The 14352-nt window shown below is 36.8% G+C and overlaps 1 pseudogene; it reads right to left on the bottom strand.

The window, feature by feature from the left end:
• The window catches only part of LOC139854032 (uncharacterized), a 91671-nt pseudogene that overhangs the window by 32142 nt on the left and 45177 nt on the right, over positions 1-14352 (bottom strand).

Here is a 14352-nt window from a genome sequence, read left to right as displayed (position 1 = left end):
TTTGAAGGCCATTTTGCCGCGAGTCGCGGAGCCCCAAAAATCATTCCTGGCTATAAATCAACCCGAATTCTGATCAAAATAATATCATATATTTTCATCTCTCTCTCAATATATACGAGTAATATATATTTATATTTATAATTTATATTTTAATTTTAATTATAATTCTAATAATAAGGGTATGTTAGCGAATGTTGTAAGGGTGTAAGTCGAAATTCTGTCCGTGTAACGCTACGCTATTTTTAATCATTGTAAGTTATGTTCAACCTTTTTATATTAATGTCTCGTAGCTAAGTTATTATTATGCTTATTTAAAACGAAGTAATCATGATGTTGGGCTAATTACTAAAATTGGGTAATTGAGCTTTGTACCATAATTGGGGTTTGGACAAAAGAACGACACTTGTGGAAACTAGACTATGGGCTATTAATGGGCTTTATATTTGTTTAACTAAATGAAAGTTTGTTAATGTTAATATAAAGATTTACAATTGGGCGTCCCTATAAATTACCATATACACTCGATCGGACACGATGGGCGGGGTATTTATATGTACGAATAATCGTTCATTTAACCGGACACGGGAATGGATTAATAGCCACTAGAATAATTAAAACAGGGGTGAAATTACATTCAAGGGTAATTGGTGTAATTGTTAACAAAGTAGTAAAACCTTGGTTTACACGCAGTCGATAACCTGGTGTATTCATTAAACAAAGTATTAAAACCTTGTTACAATTCGAATCCCCAATTAGTTGGAATATTTATCTTCGGGTATAATAATAATTTGACAAGGACACTTGCAATTTATATTTATGACTGATGGACTGTTATGGACAAAAACCAGACGGACATATTGAATAATCCAGGACAAAGGACAATTAACCCAAGGGCATAAAACTAAAATCAACACGTCAAACATCATGATTACGGAAGTTTAAATAAGCATAATTCTTTTATTTCATATTTTATTTCTTTTATTTTATATTTAATTGCACTTCTAATTATCGCACTTTTATTGTTATTTAAACGCACTTTTAATTATCGTACTTTTAATTATCGCAATTTAATTTTATCGCATTTTTTATTCGCAATTTCATTATTGTTATTTACTTTACGCTTTAATTTAAAGTCTTGTATTTATTTTATATTTTACATTAGGTTTTAACTGCGACTAAAGTTTTAAAATCGACAAACCGGTCATTAAACGGTAAAAACCCCCCTTTATAATAATAATATTACTTATATTTGTATTTTTATAAAAGCAATTTAATATAGCGTTGAGCTTTGTTTAAAGATTTCCCTGTGGAACGAACCGGACTTACTAAAAAACTACACTACTGTACGATTAGGTACACTGCCTATAAGTGTTGTAGCAAGGTTTAAGTATATCCATTCTATAAATAAATAAATATCTTGTGTAAAATTGTATCGTATTTAATAGTATTTTCTGCTAAAATTTAATAGTATTTTATACCCCTCTGCTTTAACATCACTCCCCCTCAATGTGAGTCCTCTTAGATTACTCCCCCTCAACACTTGCAATACCTGAATCTGCAGTACCTGCATCATCTGACCTCTTTCTTTTCTCCCCCTTTTTGACATCATCTAAAGGCAGAGAAGATATGAACTTCCAAATTTCAGTCTATTGATTCTTGAGGGAACAAATATCAGAAGCAAACCCAGTAAAGCATTGTCTCAGTTCATCAACACCAAACATTCTTTTCTCCAGCTCAGTCAACCTTTGATTAATCTCTGTGACAGATCCTGAACCACCTGTACTAGTCAACCCCTGCATATCCCCAACCAACCTCCTTACCTCCATCAACTCATCTTTAGAAACAAAATTATTATTAAAGTTAAGATTATTAATCTTAGACTGCACAACAGAAAGCTTGTCATCAAACTCCTTGTATGATACCCCGTACAAAACCATCGTGTACGAATCATCAACAACAGGATCATTACAAGGTCAAACGCTATATGCGTTTTCAAAACAAGTTTGCATTCATGATAAAAGCTGACGTCATAACCAACGCCAATTGTTTTACAACCAAAAGTATGCTTCTACGAACAGAAGCAAAGATAATAGTACGTGACCCTTAGGTCGTTACAAATTATTGTTCAAAATTATTAAAGTTTATGAATGCGAGATAACGTTCATGCAGTGACATCTCTAAAGCAGCAGGTGTCTACAGCAAGACTAGGACACAGCGGAAGCAACCTCAAGCACCTGAGAAAAATATGCTTAAAAACGTCAACACAAAGGTTGGTGAGCTATAGTTTAAGTATAACAGTATGTAAGGTAGGCCACGAGATTTCAGTGCTACAAAGAGCGTTTCAAAATAGTATGATAAAGTATATGTTAACCGTGGGTACTTGGTAACTAACTTAACGTTTATACCCCCTAAAAGTACACTTGGCAAGTGCGTATGTATACGAAGTATTAAACTCCCATTAAATGCTAGCGCTACTAGCCCGAGTGGGGATGTCAAACCCTATGGATCCATATCTAAGATTCGCGTTCACCGGTTCAAAAACCAATGACTAAACGTTATCGAGCTAAAGGGAATGTTTATGCCGTTGTATAACCCACACATATATAAGTTTAAGTACTCATGCCTAGTATGTAAAACGTAAAATGCGCATGTATTCTCAGTTCCCAAAATATTTAAAGTAAAAAGGGATTGCTATAACTCATAATGATAAAGTAGCGGTAAAGTATGACTCGGGAAATAAGCAAGTGTGTAGATCCGGAAAGTCCTCAACCTAAGTCAAATAGTACTAAGTCAGTAAATCATCCCAAAAGGTTTAAATGTATGTAAATAAGGTCTTAAAGGTCATTATTAATCATCATCAAACAAAAGGTGCAAAGTAAGTTTCGTTTATGAAAGAAGTTTAAAACAAAGGCTGACTTGGATCAGTCACCACGGCCTCTATACCTACTGAAATAAGGTGAGACCAGTGGCCATGGCTCCGTATATGATTCCTCTAGTTGTGGTAACAATCTCAGAAGCAAACTCGTCTTCGTTTGACCGTGGCGACGGTCTAAGTGCGAGTAGGTCAGAATTTTCAGCACAACGTTAAAAGACATAGTGACGATCGGAGGCCCATAAATCCTAAACCGTAACTCGGATTAAGACGAGTCCTAAATGAAAACTTATATAATCGAACAAAGCTATCTGAAAATCATCTTTTCAGTAGCCCAGGTCATACGAGTCAGACACAGAAACAGTAAAACAGTAGGTTCCAGTGGTTCTTGGTACTCGATGCTTATCACGGTTCTCATCCTTGATGCATATAGCTTCAAGTGTACAACTCGTTGATGTGTTTCCATCATCTTAACCAAGGTTTCACCATCATAACACTTGTGTAAGTCTAAGACATGTAGCACAACTCAATTAAGTGTTGTATGTAGTTTGATGAACCAAAGTTACATCAAAGTCTTAGATTTAACACATACATGAACTATAAAAGTAATATTGAACTACAAACTTGAAAGTAAACTAACTAATCAAGATCTTAAGATGTAGAACATAGTTCTTAGTTAGATCTTGAAGATCCAAGACCCAAAGGTCTAGATCTAAAGTTATTAAGTTAAATCTAACACAAGTGTATGAAGTTATAACTAAAAAGTTATACTTCCATGTTCTTGAACTTTCAAGTTAACTTTTAGTTCCAAGAAGTATGAGATCAAGACTAACTTGTAATACTTGACCATTTAACAACAAACATGAATTTAAATGTACAAGAAATGAAGTAATAAACTAAATAAACAAGTAACAAGTCATGGTTGTTTATACTTTAAAGATTCAAGCCAAAGTCTTGATCTTTAAGAATGTAAACTTTTAAGTTTACAAACATGAATTACAAGTATGGTTTTTGCAACACATGAACTTTAATCTTTACAACAATAAGTGTAGAACATAAACTAGTAAGTTTATGTTCTTGTATGTCTTGTAAGAACAAGTTAATATGAAGAATCAAACTAACAAGTTTGATTCTTAATCATTTGTAAGTAAACAACAAACAATTACAAGTATTTAAGTAACATACATGAACAAGTAATTAAACAACAATATGAAACAAGTAATGATGATGATTATGTGATGTTTTGGTTCGGTTTTTAGAAGGAAAGAAAGGAAGAAAAGGAAGCCTTGTTAATTACAAGAGTGGAGAGAAAAATGAGAGAAAAGTAATATGCAAGTTTGAAGTGAGGTGTGTGTGTGAGAATGCAAGTAATAAGTAACAAAAAAAGGATTTTTGAACCCTCCCTTGTATTACAAAGCTGACGGTTTCAAGGTGGGGAAGGGAGAAGAAAATAGTCCACTAGTCTCATGCATGTAAAGCTTCAAAAGTTGGTTAATGGATGGCATTTGCATGGAAAGTAGATGTAACTAACTAGCAACAAGATTCCATACAACTAAACTAACTAGTTAAGTCCCTAAATGATACTTACATGAAGTAATGGGCTAAATAAGTCCATATAAGAAGTAGGGTGGGCTTCCAAGCCCACAAATCACTAATAAAAGCCCAAGTTCCATTAATTAACAAGTATATCCAATTAAAGCCCAAGTAATTAACTAATAACCTTAGTTAATTAAAATGATTAATAAAACTTAATCATGAATGTAAATAATACTCGAAAATATTATTCGTGTAATGTACGAATGTCACAAAGACGTTTCGGGCATTTAAAGTCAAGTATGATCAATCATGGTAACAAGTAAATGTAATAACATACATTCGTTAAATCACAAGTATTAATAATAACAATTATTAATAAATAAACGTTGGAAAATCCAGGGTCGTTACATTACCCACCTGTTAAAGAAAATTTCGTCCCGAAATTTTAAGCTGAGGTAGATGGAGGAGTCGAGAAAAGGTGAGGATACTTCCGCATCATTTGATCCTCTCGTTCCCAAGTAAACTCAGGTCCTCATTTGGCATTCCATCGTAATCGGACGATCGGAATCTTGTTGCATTTCAAAGTTTCGATCTCACGATCCATAATCTGGACAGGTTCTTCCACGAAGTGGAGTTTGTCATCAATAGTAAGTTCTTCAAGTGGTATGATAAGTTCGGGTGCAGCAAGACACTTCTTCAGGTTTGACACGTGGAAGGTAGGATGAACTGAGTTCAATTGTGCTGGTAGATCCAAACGGTAAGCAACGGGTCCAACACGCTCCAAGATTTCAAAAGGATCAATGTATCGCGGGTTTAACTTTCCGCGCTTTCCAAAACAAATCACACCCTTCCAAGGTGCAACCTTCAACATTACACGGTCACCAACGTTGAATTCAAAGTCTTTACATTTACGGTCAGCATAACTCTTTTGACGATCACGGGCAGTCTTAAGTCTCGCTTGAATTTGAGCAATCTTCTCCGTGGTTTCGTGGACTACCTCGGGTCCGGTGATTTGCTTTTCACCTACTTCGGCCCAACAAATAGGAGATCAGAACTTGCGGCCATACAATGCTTCAAAAGGTGCGACATTAATGCTTGAGTGATAATTGTTGTTGTACAAGAATTCGGCTAACGGCAAATGCCTTTTCCAGGCCTTTCCAAAATCAATGACACATGCACGCAACATGTCTTCCATGGTCTGAATCGTTCATTCACTTTACCCGTCGGTCTGTGGGTGATAAGCAGTACTCATGTCGAGACGAGTTCCCATGGCTTCTTGCAAAGAACGCTAAAATCTGGAAGCAAAACGGGGATCGCGATCTGAGATGATCGATAAAGGTATACGATGACGAGATACAACCTCTTTGATGTATAATTGAGCAAGTCTCTCCATCGTATCCGTTTCCTTCATAGCCAAGAAGTGTGCAGATTTAGTAAGGCGGTCAATAATAACCCAGATGGTATCGTATCCGCCCACCGTCTTTGGTAGCTTGGTGATGAAATCCATAGTTATCCTTTCCCACTTCCATTGCGGGATTTTCGACTGTTGAAGTAACCCAGAAGGTCTCTGATGCTCGGCCTTAACTTTCGAGCAAGTTAAACACTTACCAACATAGGTTGCAACGTCTTTCTTAAGATTCGGCCACCAATACTGTTCTTTAAGGTCGTAGTACATCTTGCCCGCTCCAGGATGAATCGAATATCTCGATTTGTGTGCTTCATCAAGTATAAGGTTTCGTAGATCTCCATAAAGAGGTACCCAAATTCTTCCGGCATAACATCGGAGTCCAGACTCCCTAACCTCGAATCGAGAGACAAGAATGTTTAAATGTTCATGAGATATATTCTCCTCCTTGAGAGCCTCATCTTGGGCTACTCGGATCTGACTGTTGAGGTTTGAATGGATGGTGATGTTCAGAGCCCTAACACAAAGAGGTGCCATCCTCTCCTTTCGGCTTAAAGCGTCAGCTACAACATTGGCCTTGCCAGGATGACAGCGAAATTCACAATCGTAGTCATTCAGCATCTCGATCCATCGACGCTGTCTCATATTCTGTTGCTTCTGATCGAAGATGTGCTGGAGGCTCTTGTGGTCGGTGAAGATAGTGCTCTTAGTTCCATACAAATAGTGTCTCCACAATTTGAGTGCAAAGACAACGGCTCCAAGTTCAAGATCGTGTGTAGTGTAGTTCCGCTCGTGAATCTTCAATTGGCGGGAGGCATAGGCAATAACCTTTGATCGTTGCAACAGTACACAACTAAAACCACTTTTTGAAGCATCGCAATAAACGACGAAATCGTCACTGCCTTCAGGAAGATATAAGATAGGTGCGGTGGTCAACTTCTTCTTCAAGGTTTGGAATGCTGATTCGTGTGCGGGTTCCCAAATGAACTTCTTGCCCTTGTGAGTCAGCGCGGTCAAAGGACGCGCAATCAGAGAGAAACTTTCAATAAACCTTCGGTAGTAACCGACGAGACCTAGGAATTGGCGAATGTGAGTCAGAGTAGTGGGGGTCTTCCACTTGCTGATAGCTTCAATCTTGGCGGGATCAACTTTGATACCCTGGTCGCTCACAACATGGCCCAGAAATTGGACTTCCTTCAACCAAAATTCACACTTGGAGAATTTAGCATAAAGTTGCTCTTGTCTCAAGAGTTCAAGCACTAATCGAAGATGTTGCTCATGCTCTTCTTCGCTCTTAGAGTAGATGAGGATATCATCTATGAAGACGATAACAAACTTATCCAGGTATGGCTTGCAGACACGATAGCGATAATCTTAGACTTACAAACTTTACATGTGATGATAATAATACGATTTCTAGCATATTTTACATTACAATTCCTCGGATATGCAGTTTTATTTTTGACACAAATATGCATACTCAAGATCTTGCTTAAGTTCAACATGTTGCAGCGGAAGCTTTTAGTTATCACTTGAGAATAGACATGTTTAAAACGTCAACATAAAGTTGGTGAGATATAGGTTTAATGCCGGCAGCGATATAAATATAGACCACAAGATTTCATATATAAACATTTTAATAAAAATATTCTAAGTGGTTGAGCACTTGGTAACCATACTTAACATTTAATCACGTCGCATATTCCCTTTATTATGAAATCTTACTACACCGTACCAAGTGTAGTCACGAAACGAAGTACTGTGCAACCGTTGAATACTGGTCGTCCAGTCCGGTTGGGGTTGTCAGGCCCGATAGATCTATCAACAGGATTCGCGTTTACAATACCGCTGTAAATAATAGTTACCAAGCTACAGGGAAGTATGCCAGTGGTACAACTCAACGTAGAATATATTTTTCAGTTACTTGTGTCCATAACGTAAAACATAAAATACATGTATTCTCATCCCGAAATACTTAGAGTTTAAAAGTGGGACTATATACTCACTTTCGTCTTGAAGATATATATATTTTGACTTGGTCTCCCGGTTGATATCACGAACCTATCCATATATAATATATCAATACCTTTTCTTTTTAAACAACGTCACATATATATTCTTGTTATACTTTTAATACTTTTTATAATTCCTTAGTCCGTAGTTAGCAGTTCGTTGTTAGTAATTCAATTTTAATGGTTCATATTTAGATGTTTAATAAACCCCCAACGAAATAAATAAAACCCCCAACGTATATGTATTGGTCGAGATTAATCTTGACCCACGGTACCGGTGTTGTCAAATGACGTGTTGCGTACATAAAGTACCGGTGTTGTCAAATGACGTGTTGCGTACAAACATGGGATCTTATGATTAATCTTCTCGTGTTGTTTACGGGTGATCCTGAACCATATAAAATTGAATTATGAGTACATATATATAAAATATCATGTTATCTTAAAAAGATGTGATTTATTTTAATTTTCTCCAATTAATCCCGAAGTTAAACTAGTCTTGGATAGCCAATTTTGTTTCGGTCATAGTTTCTTCGTTACAACTCCGTTTTCGTTGATTCAACTTGCCATCTCCTTGGATCGAGTTCCTCTTTAAGACTATGAACTGTAAATATCTTAGTTTGTATTCAAAATCACACGGCATAGGTGAAACTTTAGTGAAACTTATGAAGTTAAACCTTTTCCTTTATGTAGGCAACCTTAAATGATTATTTTTCTAAAAATACTTATACTTTGAATTAAATCATGAAATTTTTATGTGTTACCATATTCATAGTAAAAATCATTTTTCCAGAACATAAACCTTCAATTCAAAGTTTAAGATGGTTTTTAATTATCCAACCCAAAACAGCCCCCGGTTACACTCCGACGTCGTAAAAACAGTTTTTAAGGTGTTCTTTGAAAAACCATGTTATACCTTGTTAAATTAGCATATATTTAAGTTATATTACAGGTCTTGAAGTATTTTAAAAGTTAAGTTAGAAGGATCTATTTAGTTTGCAAACAAGTTTGAAAACATTCAAACTATGTTCTTGTTGTTAAAATTGTATACCACAAAATATGATAGCTATATATATATGAATCGAATAAGGTTATGAACATAGATACTACCTCAAGTTCCTTGGACAAGGTTTCTGTAAAAGAGGAGTAAGAACCTAGAACCAAAAGGGTGATGGAATTGGATGAAAGATTGGAAGTAAGTTTGTGTTCTTGGAAGGATTTCTTGAAGTGTTTTTGTAAGGTTTTCTTATGAGATTTAAGTGTTGTTTTTGAAGCTAAATGATGGAGAAAATGCTTGGAGATGATCAAGTATGAAGTTAAGAGTATTTTGAGAGAGAAATGGAAGTGTAAGTATGAGAAAATGGGGTGAAGAAATGGTGTGCATGCATAAAAACGTTTTTAGGTTATAAAGGAAAAAAAAGATACCTAACTTTGTTTTCTTGCTAAATAATTCATGCTACTTGACAAATGGTTGGTTCCACATGTTTCTTAATCATTTAAGGCTGCTAAGGAGCAGATTTTTATTGGTATATACCAATAGTAAATACATCTAGAAGCTGCGTATGATACGAGTACATATACTCTAGATATACGTATAGAAATTTTGTGAAAAATGGAATGAGGATTCAAATATAGCTATCTTTTGTGAATACACTTATATGGTTTTATGTATTTAAGTTCTTAAAAGTGATTAAATTCATTACTTATACGATATATGTATAAACATTATAGGTCATAAGTATTTAAGTCAAATAACGTTGCGTATGGTTATCGTTTTGAAAACTTAAGTTAGTAGTTTCAAAATATACATATAACTTATTGTTATTAATACAAAATGAGATATTAAAACATTCTTAGATCATGTTAAATATGTATATATACATATATATACACAAACGTATAATTATCATATGTTATATAGTTCGTGATATCATCGGTCAAACTAGACGGTCAAACGTTGTGTAAAACTCTTTTCAAAAACATAAATCTCAACAATTTGGATTGCTTATCATGTTGGTAAGGTTTAATTTATGTAAATATTAATCTTACAAGTATAGAATGATCGAAAAAGTGCGGGTCATTACAGTACCTACCCGTTAAATAAATTTCGTCCCGAAATTTTAAAATTGTACCTATTTTGCGTCATCGGGAAACAAGTGTGGATACTTTTGTTTCATTTGATCCTCTCGTTCCCAAGTAAACTCGGGACCCCTTCGAGCATTCCAACGAACCTTAACGATCGGTATGTTGCTCTGCTTGAGCCGTTTAACTTCACGATCCATGATTTTGATTGGTTCTTCGATGAATTGTAGTTTCTCGTCGACATGGATTTCTTCAAGAGGAATGGTGAGGTCTTCCTTTGCAAGACACTTCTTAAGGTTTGAGACGTGAAAGGTATTATGTACTCCGGCGAGTTGTTGCGGTAACTCGAGTCGATAAGCTACCGGTCCAATGCGTTCGATGATCTTGAACGGGCCTACATACCTTGGGTTTAGTTTACCCCTTTTTCCAAAACGTATTACACCTTTCCAAGGTGACACCTTTAACATAACCATGTCACCGATCTGAAACTCTAATGGTTTCCTTCGAACATCGGCGTAGCTCTTTTGGCGACTACGGGCTGTTTTCAATCTCTCCTTGATTTGTACTATCTTCTCAGTCGTTTCATGTATGATCTCGGGACCAGTTAATTGTCGATCTCCTACTTCATTCCAACAAATAGGAGATCTACACTTCCTTCCGTACAATGCTTCGAATGGCGCAGCTTTAATGCTCGCATGATAACTATTATTATACGAGAATTCTGCAAATGGTAGATATTTATCCCATCCGTTTCCAAAATCGATCACACATACCCTGAGCATGTCTTCAAGAGTCTGAATCGTTCTTTCACTCTGCCCGTCGGTTTGCGGATGATACGCGGTACTCATATCCAAACGAGTTCCTAGGGCCTCCTGTAGTGATTGCCAGAACTTTGATGTAAATCTACTATCACGATCGGATATAATGGAAATAGGTATTCCATGCCTTGAAACAACTTCCTTTATATACAATCGTAATAGTTTCTCCATTCTATCCGTTTCCTTTATAGGCAAGAAGTGTGCAGACTTGGTGAGACGATCAACAATCACCCAAATGGTGTCGTATCCCCAGGCAGTCTTTGGTAACTTCGTGATGAAATCCATGGTAATACCATCCCAATTCCATTCTGGGATTTCTGGTTGTTGAAGTAACCCTGACGGCTTCTGGTGTTCAGCTTTGACTTTGGAACAAGTTAAACATTCCCCAACATATGTTGCAACGTCTGTCTTTAAATTAGGCCACCAATAATGTGTCTTAAGATCTTGGTACATCTTTCCAACTCCAGGATGTATCGAGTATCTTGTCTTATGTGCCTCATTTAATATCAACTTCCTTAATCCACCCAACTTCGGTACCCAAATACGATTTGCAAAATATCGAATTCCATCTTCCCGCATAACGAGTTGCTTCTCATACTTCTTCATTATTTCATTTCCTATATTTTCTTTAGTAAGTGCTTCTCGTTGAACTTCTTTGATTTGTGAGTTGAGATTCATGTGAATTTTTATGTTCATCGCTCGTACTCGAATTGGTTCTCGTTCCTTTCTGCTTAAAGCATCGGCCACCACGTTCGCCTTCCCGGGATGATAACGAATTTCACAATCATAGTCGTTTATTAACTCGACCCACCTACGTTGTCTCATGTTCAGCTGTTTCTGATCAAAAATATGTTGAAGGCTTTTATGATCAGTAAACACAGTGCATTTAACCCCATACAAGTAGTGTCTCCATATCTTTAATGCAAACACGACTGCTCCCAGTTCTAGATCATGCGTCGTATAATTCCGCTCGTGAATCTTCAATTGTCGGGATGCGTATGCAATAACTTTCTTTCGTTGCATAAGAACGCAACCAAAACCTTGTCGCGAAGCGTCACAATATATTTCAAAATCATCGTTCCCTTCTGGTAACGATAAAATAGGCGCCGTAGTTAACTTCTTCTTTAGTAATTGAAATGCACTCTCCTGCTCAGAAGTCCATTCATATTTCTTCCCTTTTTGCGTTAACGCTGTCAACGGCTTAGCTATTCGGGAAAAATCTTGAATAAACCTTCTATAATAACCGGCTAAACCCAAAAATTGACGTATCTGCGTTGGTGTCTTAGGAGTCTCCCATTTTTCAATGGCTTTAATTTTTGCTGGATCAACCTGAATTCCTTTGCTACTAACAACGTGGCCAAGAAATTGCACTTCTTTCAACCAGAAAGCACATTTAGAAAATTTAGCATATAGCTGTTCTTTTCTCAACAACTCTAATATCAACCTTAAATGCTGCTCATGCTCTTGCTCACTCTTGGAATAGATAAGAATATCAATAATGAAAACGATAACAAACTTATCTAAATATGGACTACAAACTCGATTCATGAGGTCCATGAATACAGCTGGCGCATTTGTCAACCCAAACGGCATGACCAAAAATTTGTAATGACCATAACGTGTCCGAAAAGCAGTTTTCGGAATGTCCTCTTCTTTGACACGTAATTGATGATAGCCCGACCTTAAGTCAATTTTTGAGTACACACATGATCCTTGGAGTTGATCAAATAAGTCGTCAATTCTCGGTAGTGGATACCGATTCTTGATAGTTAACTTATTTAATTCACGATAATCTATACACATCCTAAAAGATCCATCTTTCTTTTTAACAAATAGAATCGGAGCTCCCCACGGTGAAGTACTTGGTCGTATGAATCCATGATCCAGTAATTCTTTTAACTGACTCTGAAGTTCTTTTAACTCGGATGGTGCAAGTCTATATGGAGCACGGGCAACTGGTGCAGCTCCTGGTACTAAATCTATTTGAAATTCTACAGATCTAAATGGAGGTAATCCCGGCAACTCTTCCGGAAAAACTTCAGGAAAATCTCTTGCCACAGGCACGTCGTTGATGCACTTCTCTTTTTCTTTCTTTTCGACTTTATTAACATGTGCTAGAATAGCATAACATCCCTTTTCTAAACACTTCTTGGCTTTCAAACAGCTAATGAGTTTTAGCTTTGAGTTACCCTTCTCTCCATAAATCATCACCGGCATTTTATCCTTACAAGGAATGCGAATTGCCTTCTTGGCACACACAACTTCAGCTCCTACTTTGGACATCCAGTCCATGCCGACTATTACATCAAAACTTCCTAATTCTACGGGTATTAAGTCAATTTTAAACGTTTCTCCGGCTAAATTTATTTCACAATCACGACAAATTTTATCGGCTTTAATTAGTTTACCATTAGCTAACTCAATCATGTACTTAGCATCTAGAGGTAATGATGAACAATTCAATTTAGTGTAAAAATTTCTACACACGTAACTTCTATCGGCACCAGTATCAAATATAATAGACGCTGATAAGTTATTAATGGTAAACGTACCCGCAACAAGCTCCGGGTCTTCACGTGCCTCTCTAGCATTAATAATAAATGCTCTCCCACGTGCAGGTCCGACATTCTTCTCTGGATTTGGGCACTGGCTCTTATAGTGACCTTGTTTTCCACACCCAAAACAAGTAACGGTAGCCAAAGCAGTTCTATTTGCATTGGTGGCAGGAGTCTTGGTACCATTTGTATTTGTAACGAGAGCCCTACAATCTTCAGCAAGATGACCCTGTCGATTACACTTGTTGCATACCACACTACAGTAACCAAAATGATGTTTGTGGCATCGATTGCATAAAGGACTTTGTCCTTTGTAACCAAAACCTGAACCACTACCCGCACCTTTCGTGGTTTCTTGTTTCTTAAAAGATTGTTGTTGGTTACCTCGATCATAATTTCCATTCCACTTTCTTTTGTTACCTGATACCTTCACATCAGTATTGGATACTTTCTTATCCATGATGACCTGATCCATTAGCTCGTTTGCCATGGTTATAGCTTCATGAATTGTCTTAGGTTTCGATGCTGTAACATTTGCCTTGACCTTTTTGGGCAAACCATCTTTGTACATTTCAATCTTCCGTTCTTCGGTTGGAACCAATTCAGGACATAGCAAAACTAATTCCATGAATCGCTGATTGTAGTTGGTGATTTCAGTACCAATAACCTTCAGACTTCGTAACTCATCTTCCAACTTGCTAACCTCGTTCCTTGGACAATATTCATTGATTAACATTGTTTTGAATTCTTCCCACGGAGTATCATAAGCTACATCTCCTCCTACAGCCTTCACATAATTTTTCCACCACGTGAGTGCACTATCTTGTAAAGTGCACGATGCGTATTTGGTCATGTCCTTTTCAACACAACCACTGATTTTGAACACAGTTTCCATCTTTTCTATCCACCGGGTTAAACCGATCGGTCCTTCTGTTCCACTGAATGATGAGGGCTTGCAAGCTTGAAAAGTTTTGTAAGTGCACCCCACACGAGGATTTGGGTTAACTGCAGCACCTCTTGCAGCCTCGACCCATAACATTCTGTCGTTCACTCGCTGATTGATGAGTTCCTG

This window comes from Rutidosis leptorrhynchoides, chromosome 6, assembly GCF_046630445.1.
Source record: "Rutidosis leptorrhynchoides isolate AG116_Rl617_1_P2 chromosome 6, CSIRO_AGI_Rlap_v1, whole genome shotgun sequence".
Taxonomy (NCBI): Eukaryota; Viridiplantae; Streptophyta; class Magnoliopsida; order Asterales; family Asteraceae; genus Rutidosis; species Rutidosis leptorrhynchoides.
This window is presented reverse-complemented; position numbering and strand designations above follow the sequence as displayed.